The sequence below is a fragment of the Lolium rigidum genome, chromosome 3 (genome assembly GCF_022539505.1).
Source record: "Lolium rigidum isolate FL_2022 chromosome 3, APGP_CSIRO_Lrig_0.1, whole genome shotgun sequence".
NCBI lineage: Eukaryota > Viridiplantae > Streptophyta > Magnoliopsida > Poales > Poaceae > Lolium > Lolium rigidum.
The window spans coordinates 291370041-291377239 of record NC_061510.1 but is presented as its reverse complement, the minus strand read 5'-3'; the positions used below and the strand labels follow the sequence as shown (position 1 = coordinate 291377239).

At 40.7% G+C, this 7199-nt stretch overlaps 1 long non-coding RNA gene across 1 annotated transcript; it reads left to right on the top strand.

The window, feature by feature from the left end:
• The first annotated feature begins 2998 nt into the window (after positions 1–2998).
• On the top strand, positions 2999–5407 carry LOC124699663. Its single transcript, XR_007001476.1, has 3 exons — positions 2999–3077; positions 5141–5197; positions 5292–5407. It is a non-coding gene; the product is annotated as an uncharacterized LOC124699663 (long non-coding RNA).
• Positions 5408–7199: the final 1792 nt, after the last annotated feature.

Below are 7199 nucleotides of genomic sequence, written 5' to 3'. Positions count from 1 at the left end.
TATACACTGCTAGGTAGATACTTGTCATTGTTCAAATTTGTAGCCATCTGCTAGGTACATAATTGTTTGCTTTAGAGCTTCAGGTATATATTCATTTACATGATGACATGCTTGCTTGTTCAATATTCCGTGAAATAATATTTTGTACCTGGCATTTTTACAATTTCAGTCATGTCCTCATCTTACTTCAAGTTTGTGTTGCTCCACAACATAATACTCTGTGTAGTGTGGTGCAAAGCAGTCATTCTTGACATTAAGTGTCATGCTTTTCGTGGGAGTTCCTAAGAGTTGAAATTTTCTGTATTTGGATGCTGATTTCAAAATCATATTAGGCAAGTAGCCTAACTTACATATATTGGAGTTATTGTAGTATATTACAAGAATAAACTTCGTCTGTAACATTTCTTTTTTCCTTGTAGGCATTTAGTTCTCACGTCATGCTGCTCGGTGTCCACGACGATATCATCATCAACTACGGCTATGAGGTTATCGCACTCTCTCAGACCCTGCTGGTTTGCTATGTATGGTTGCTGCACATTGTTTGTTGGTTTGAGTTGCTCGTCAAGCATTTCGCTCGATGGTTGCTGGTTGCTGCACATTGTGATCCACTGCATGTTCTAGCCAAATGCAAGGAGTAAGTTAGGAAAAGAATACGAATTCATGTTTTTTTGCTAATTTTTTTCTATGAGTTGTGTAGACAGTAGAGAAAAGCATATGCATGGTTTTTGCGCTTAATAAAAAGTGATGTGCATACGCAGAAGATAGGGACAGCGGGAGGAGCTCTTTGTCTTCGCCGTGGTGGTATAAATCGTTCATTCTTCATCGAGTTGTTCTCTCTAATCTGTAATTTAGTTCTTTTCTAAAATTACCTAGTGTATCAATTAGACTTTTAGAGCTCTTCATATAAGTGAGATGTGTCTACTTTTTTTTCAAATAAACTACTGGATCAGACCATCAAGAAACAATTTTTCAGATGTTCTAGCTCATTGATGTGTTATCCTCTGGAATAAAGTTGTTTTGTTTCGTCACTAAAAAAAATTCTATTTAATCATGAAAGATTTTCAGAGAACTGAAAAGTTTGTTGTGTGTTCATAGAAGTCAATGATCTGATGAGATGCACAACTTGCCCTGGGGGGCGACCACATCGACACTACTGCCGGTGCTGACGCCAGCCCAGACCAAGAGCTAGAAGGCGACCACCCCTGCCCTGGCTATGTGGATGACACATGACTGCTGCTGATGCATGTCTTTATTAAGGTGGTTCTGCCATCTCTAGGGAGGTAAATCCTTTCATCTAAATTTCTGCTTCTAGTGTTGATCTGTGCGTATTATGTTAGTTAGCTCTTCTATGAATTACAATATCGAATCAAACATTCTTATATTCTGTTTGTGACATGCAATTGCTTTTTGGGAAAGCACCTATATAATGGAAGAGATTTTCTTGGAGTAGTCCTGATGCAACCTGGGTGTCCTCATATTGGTTTCACATGTTTAAGTACTAGTCAAGTAGGTGCAAAGATATGAATCTAGACCTGATTTGGTGGGATGCATTTTGTGTTTTGTTTTGCAAAGCAGCCACATAATGGATCTGAGCTTGGTTCGGAGTTGTGACCATGTCCTGATCAAAACTGTATGTTGAATCATTGATTTAACATGTTTACATAATAGTGGCGGTACATCAGGGATTTGGACCTGATTTGGTTTTGCCCTTTATTTCCTTTCCATCTGCTCTTTATTTTCCCAGTAAAGTCAATCAACTGCTTTGTATATTTCTTTACAGTGAAGAGTTAAACTGCATGCATGGTGTGTGTGACTTGCTACAATATTAGACGCAACTAATTAATTTGGTCTTAGATTAAGTGGCAGGCTGAAATTTGATCTCAAGGATGGTGGTGCCGGATCATGTGAGGGTGAGGGGGCTTTCTGAGAGTGTCTTGAGGAGGGGTCCATCCATGGCCGCCAGATTGGTGGATGGGTACATTTCCGTGGTGCTGGCGACACGGTAGGCGATGGCCATGAAGAGGGCTCGGTGTGCTAGCGTGATGAATGGTGTAATTCTACAGGTGATTCCGATACTTCTAATGAACTTGGTGTTGAAAATGTTTGACATCTTGATATTGGATCATTCTATATGTAAACATAAAGAACTAAATTATGCATTGAATTACTCATGTCGATAATGAACTGATGTGCTTTAAAACCTGCATAACCCTCTTCTAAGTGTGGATATTTCCTTATCCATTTTTTCAACTTAATTCATTAACTCGTAACATCTCTTTTCGTTCAGTCCCAGTACACATGCATGATGTATACATGGTTTTCAAGGCGTAAGGCATCTTAGAGTGGCTTGCGAGCACTCTGCCACTTAAGCAACGACTAGGTGGGCGCTTTAGACGCCTAACCACCTAAAGCGGTCGATTTTTCAAGGTGGAGGAGGGGCTCCTTGACGCCTCAGCGTCTGCTAGGCGACGCCTTTAAAACCATGGATGTATATCATCCGAAAGAAAATATAACCTACCTTCTCTACTTATGTTAATGTATCTTGTATGACCACAACTCTTCCTTGTGAAATAAAAAAGCTACCTTCTCTAATTATGAAGTGAAGTTTCTGTTTCTACTTGCTATACTTTTTTGTAAATACGGTTTGCTTGCTATAGAAGCCACAAATACAAGAATTTTGACTCGATTTGGTACAGCCATGGATATGTTTTTCATCTACTTTGTATTTACTTTTCTGCAAAGTTAATTATTTGTTGTAGGAAGCTTTCTCTAAACCTTGTGCATGTTCATTGCAAAGAAATGTTTCAAAAATAATAGCTAGTGGCACTCAGTTTCAGTAACGATGACATTGACCTTCCTTTTACCTTTGTAGCTGAATGTTTACAAGTAAATCTGAGTGTTTTGAAACAACAAATTAATTTGATCTCATTTTAAGTGGCAGGGCATGAAGAAGGTTTCCTCAAAGACGGCGGCCCCGGATTATGTGCAGCTGATGTTAGTCTGTTACACCACTGTTGCTGCTTGCACTCGAAGCGGCGATTGTGTGGTAATGACTCCATCAACTTGGCATCCTCAAGGTAATGGGCCGGATCTTCCAATTTGGTGCGCTGCCTCCCTCTTGTTTGGCAGTAGGTTTTTATTCAAGTCGGATATATGGGGTTCATTGTATTTATCTTGACCAGCCCTATTAGTAGCATATGATAGTTGTCTTTATTGGTCTGTCATTTATGTACTCTCGGTGGGATCCTGGGAGTAGATTCATGTTTTTTTTCTCTGCTCCAGTTTAGGACAAGTTTGATTCAATCTATATGCTCCAGTTTAGGACAAGTTTGATTCAATCTACATGCTCCAGTTATTGTATAATGCTTGAAATTATCTAGTATATGAAAACAAAGTATTACTCTATATTGAAAATCTTAGATTATCTGTTACGATCGTGTCATGGGCCAAATAGTTTGTTATTGTGTGAATAATTTAGTTAGTAATTGTCCTTCCATGCGTAAGATCAGAACCACATGTTCTGCATATATTCATGTATAACTCCGTTATGTAATTTGAAGTGTTAGACAATTTTCTGCCAAGTAATTTGGTATACCTTAAATATGAACAAGTAATTTGGTACACCTTAAGGCCTCGTTCGGTTAATCCATTGGAGGCAGGGAATGTCCTGGATTGGGGCCGATCGTGGTTATCCATCCAGACGCGATAAATTATCCAGACTAGAAAAATTGTAGTGTTCGTTTAGCCCCGGACGGAATTCTAGCCCAGCCCATCCCGCCCACCTTCCAATGATTTGGTCTGGAAAAATTTAAGCTCCATCTGACCCATGGAATAATTTCCATGACACGCAGAGCACATGAAGAAGACAGCGACGACGACACAGCGAGCCAGCAATCGGGATTAACAGAATGGTTGGAATCGGCAAGTGATTCTGGTGAAGGGTTGAGTGGGGATTCGTGGGGATAGGGTGTTAGGACGGGATCAACCCAATCCATACTTGGATCAATTCCAAATCTGGATTCAATCCCGAAGAACCGAACAAGGCCTAAATGTGAACATTGTTGATATAACTTTGATCTTGCATTTTGATTGTAAAATGTGTACATTTCTTACGAACTAAAGTTTTTGTTATAAAGTAGTATCATCAGTTACTGAAAGTTGTTTGGTCACTTGAGAAACTGCTAGCTACAACACAACACACAAGTACCACTCCAATTCATGCATCGTTTTGTTCCACTGATTTGTCTTATTGTTCGACTGAATCCGGAGGTGTGCACCCTCATGCAGCAACTTTTCATCAGCAAATTGGGGGATGTGCCACTCAGGGCATTTGACTTTGGTCTTATCCATGCATATTGTGACCAGGTCGTCCATCCAGATCTCTCCGTCTCTCTTGGGTTTCTCTGTGATGGTTAAACTCTTGTAGCTATGGTTAATCTTGGGCACTTGTGTATGCTCACTTTCATGGATGATATTGACCTTGATGTACCCTTATGTTGCCTTGATACTAATAGCCTGATAGCTTTTTCATTGTTATGCTAAATTGGTTGTGTGATCAGTACCCTGCGTAAATATCAATCCCGGGCTGTGCCATTGATTTTAGAAGTATCCTCTTCTCAATTTTCTAGGGATGGTTGTTGCTGGTCGGAAGCATTTATTTTTTGACATAGGTGTAATAACAATGGGAACTCCTGAAGCATAGAATTTGTGTTTACTACCCTTGTTCATGTGTTTAGCTGGCTATATGCATATTTGTTGTCTCGGATCAATTTGCTTTTGATCTTATCATGCTGGGAACCGCATTATGGTAGACATAGATAATTAGATAGAACAATGTAGAACTAACAGATAATTATCATTCTTTTTTTTTGTTATTTACCTATATATGGTATAGAATTGGAGTCCTTCAGTATTTTCTTACCAAATCTTACATAGCAGTAGTAGTTATGTGTAGGTTCTCGATTAATTGTTTTCACATATAAACAGTGGTGTCGGTTAAAGAGATGATCATAAGAAGAACATATTGATAGACTACATACATGACTGCAGTATGTGCTCTGTTAATGTACTGTGTGTTCTGGATTGCTGTGTGGATATTTGTCTCAGAAATGTTGCTGATTCGGTTTTGTCCCCTGTTCAGATCATCGGCTTCGCTTCGTGAGCGATGACGTTGATGGCATAGGAAGCGGCTGACACTGTAAGCATCATCCAGAACTCACAGTTTCCCCTCCCTTTATTTGAATTAGTGGCCTTGTCGTCTCAACAAGCTTCGATGTATGGATGGTTAACAGTGGTAACTGACACGGTTGTCCTATTGTGCTTGGTGTCTCCTTTCTGGCAACAAGTAAAGGAGTTCAGCACAGGACATCTGTCCTTGCTCATGCTGAGCGTCAAGAACAACACTCAGGTTGGTGAAATCTCTTGAGACACTCAGCCTGGAGTTTCTTTTCTAATGTGCTACACCTCTGTTTGAATTTAAAACCTGCTGGTGTTTCCGTTCTGTGTGCATTGGCTGAAAACCCTATTGATCTAGTTGATGTGCAAGTGAACTGTAGTTTCATGATTTTGCCTCTGGTAATTTTGTTGTTCTATTTGTCTTGCAAAGTTAAATGCATCAGCCCATCATATCTGAGTAATTGGCATAAGTTTTGTGCAGCAGTTTGCCGATGAATCATATGTAAGGTCCTTCCATTAACTGAAAGTATGAAATTAACAATGCTGTAATCTCAAACCTCTCTTTGAATCATTCTCTTGAGTGCATTTTTTTGTTATAATCATGACCTTTTATTTTTGCGGTTGTGCTAAATTCTATTCTGGTTTGTCTCTTGGTCAGCTGTGAGATGCTCTTCGAGTTCTTGAACTGTTTGAAGAGCTTCACACGGCTCCTTCGTCTAAACAGATCCAAGGCAATGTCCCCCAACATCTGTGTTAGCATTCATAATTTAGCGTAAAGGTATTACCCTCTTTGAATGTCCTGTCCGCATATGATGAGCTCTCTCGCATGATAATCTCTTGCAACTCACTACCTGGCTGGTGTTTGTTGTGCAAGCTTATATCATTTTGGATGAATTGTTTATTCTGAGAGTTGAACAACTATGTACCTTTCATTTAGAATCCTGAAATCAAATTGTTGACTTCATGTGGCATGCGTGTTTTGTGTGTGTTTCTAAATGCGTTTCTCCATAATTACCTAGGGTGGTACAACCCCTGTGCTCAAACTAAAGGGTGGTGTACAACCCCTCTCATATGTGGCTGTACAACCACTTTTAGTTAACTTTTTGGGTGCCCTAGAGGCCTAAACCACAAGTCACCACCGCGTCTAATAGATTCAATGGCCCGACTCTTATTTATTAAAAACAACGCGGGCATATTTTTGAATTTTTCGGTTACAACTGATGGCAGTTATTGTGAAACCAGAAAATCCATGGTTAGGAATCTTGGATTCAGAACATGGTTTTTAAGGCGACGCCTTGGCGCCTTAAGGAGGGAGGGCGCTTTGGCGCCTAGGCGACGCCTAGGCGGGCGCTTTGGACGCCTAGGCGACGCCTAGGCGGGCGCTTTGGATGCCTAGGCGCCTAAAGCGGCTGTTTTTACAAAGCGGAGGGGGAGCACCCTGACGCCTAGGCGTCACCTAGGCGACGACTAAGCGACGCTTTTTAAACCATGATTCAGAATTTGTGTTTGTGTTGCTGGGGATGCTGGCCTATGGTTGTTTGCGAGTGCAGTTCTTAACAAGTGCCCGAGACAGATCTGATGATGTGTTGTCATTGTGTAGATGAAGGATGGACGAGCCGGCAAGCCTCGTTCTGCCAGTGGTAGCTGAACGTGGCGCTGGAGCCGTACACAAACATAGTGTTTACTGTGGCGCTCATGTAGGGAAGATGCGGATGTAGAAATGGCAGTGGCATACATTCATCAGTCAGGAGCAGCAGCTGGATATGTGCCCTAATCCAGCAACAACAACAACAGCAACGGATAAGTGGAGTTGATGGTGGCCTAGAGGGATTTGATCGATGTATGGCTGTGCGTTCTGGCTTCTGGACTTGATCTTCAACTTGATAGATATGTTACATGTTGTTTGTCATGGTATCTTGTTAGCTAGATTTGTGTTTATTGACAGCTCCCCAAGACTATTTTTGATGGGTAACTGGTGTATTTTCTCCAAGAATATGTGTGATGTTAGTCAAGAATGGATGAGC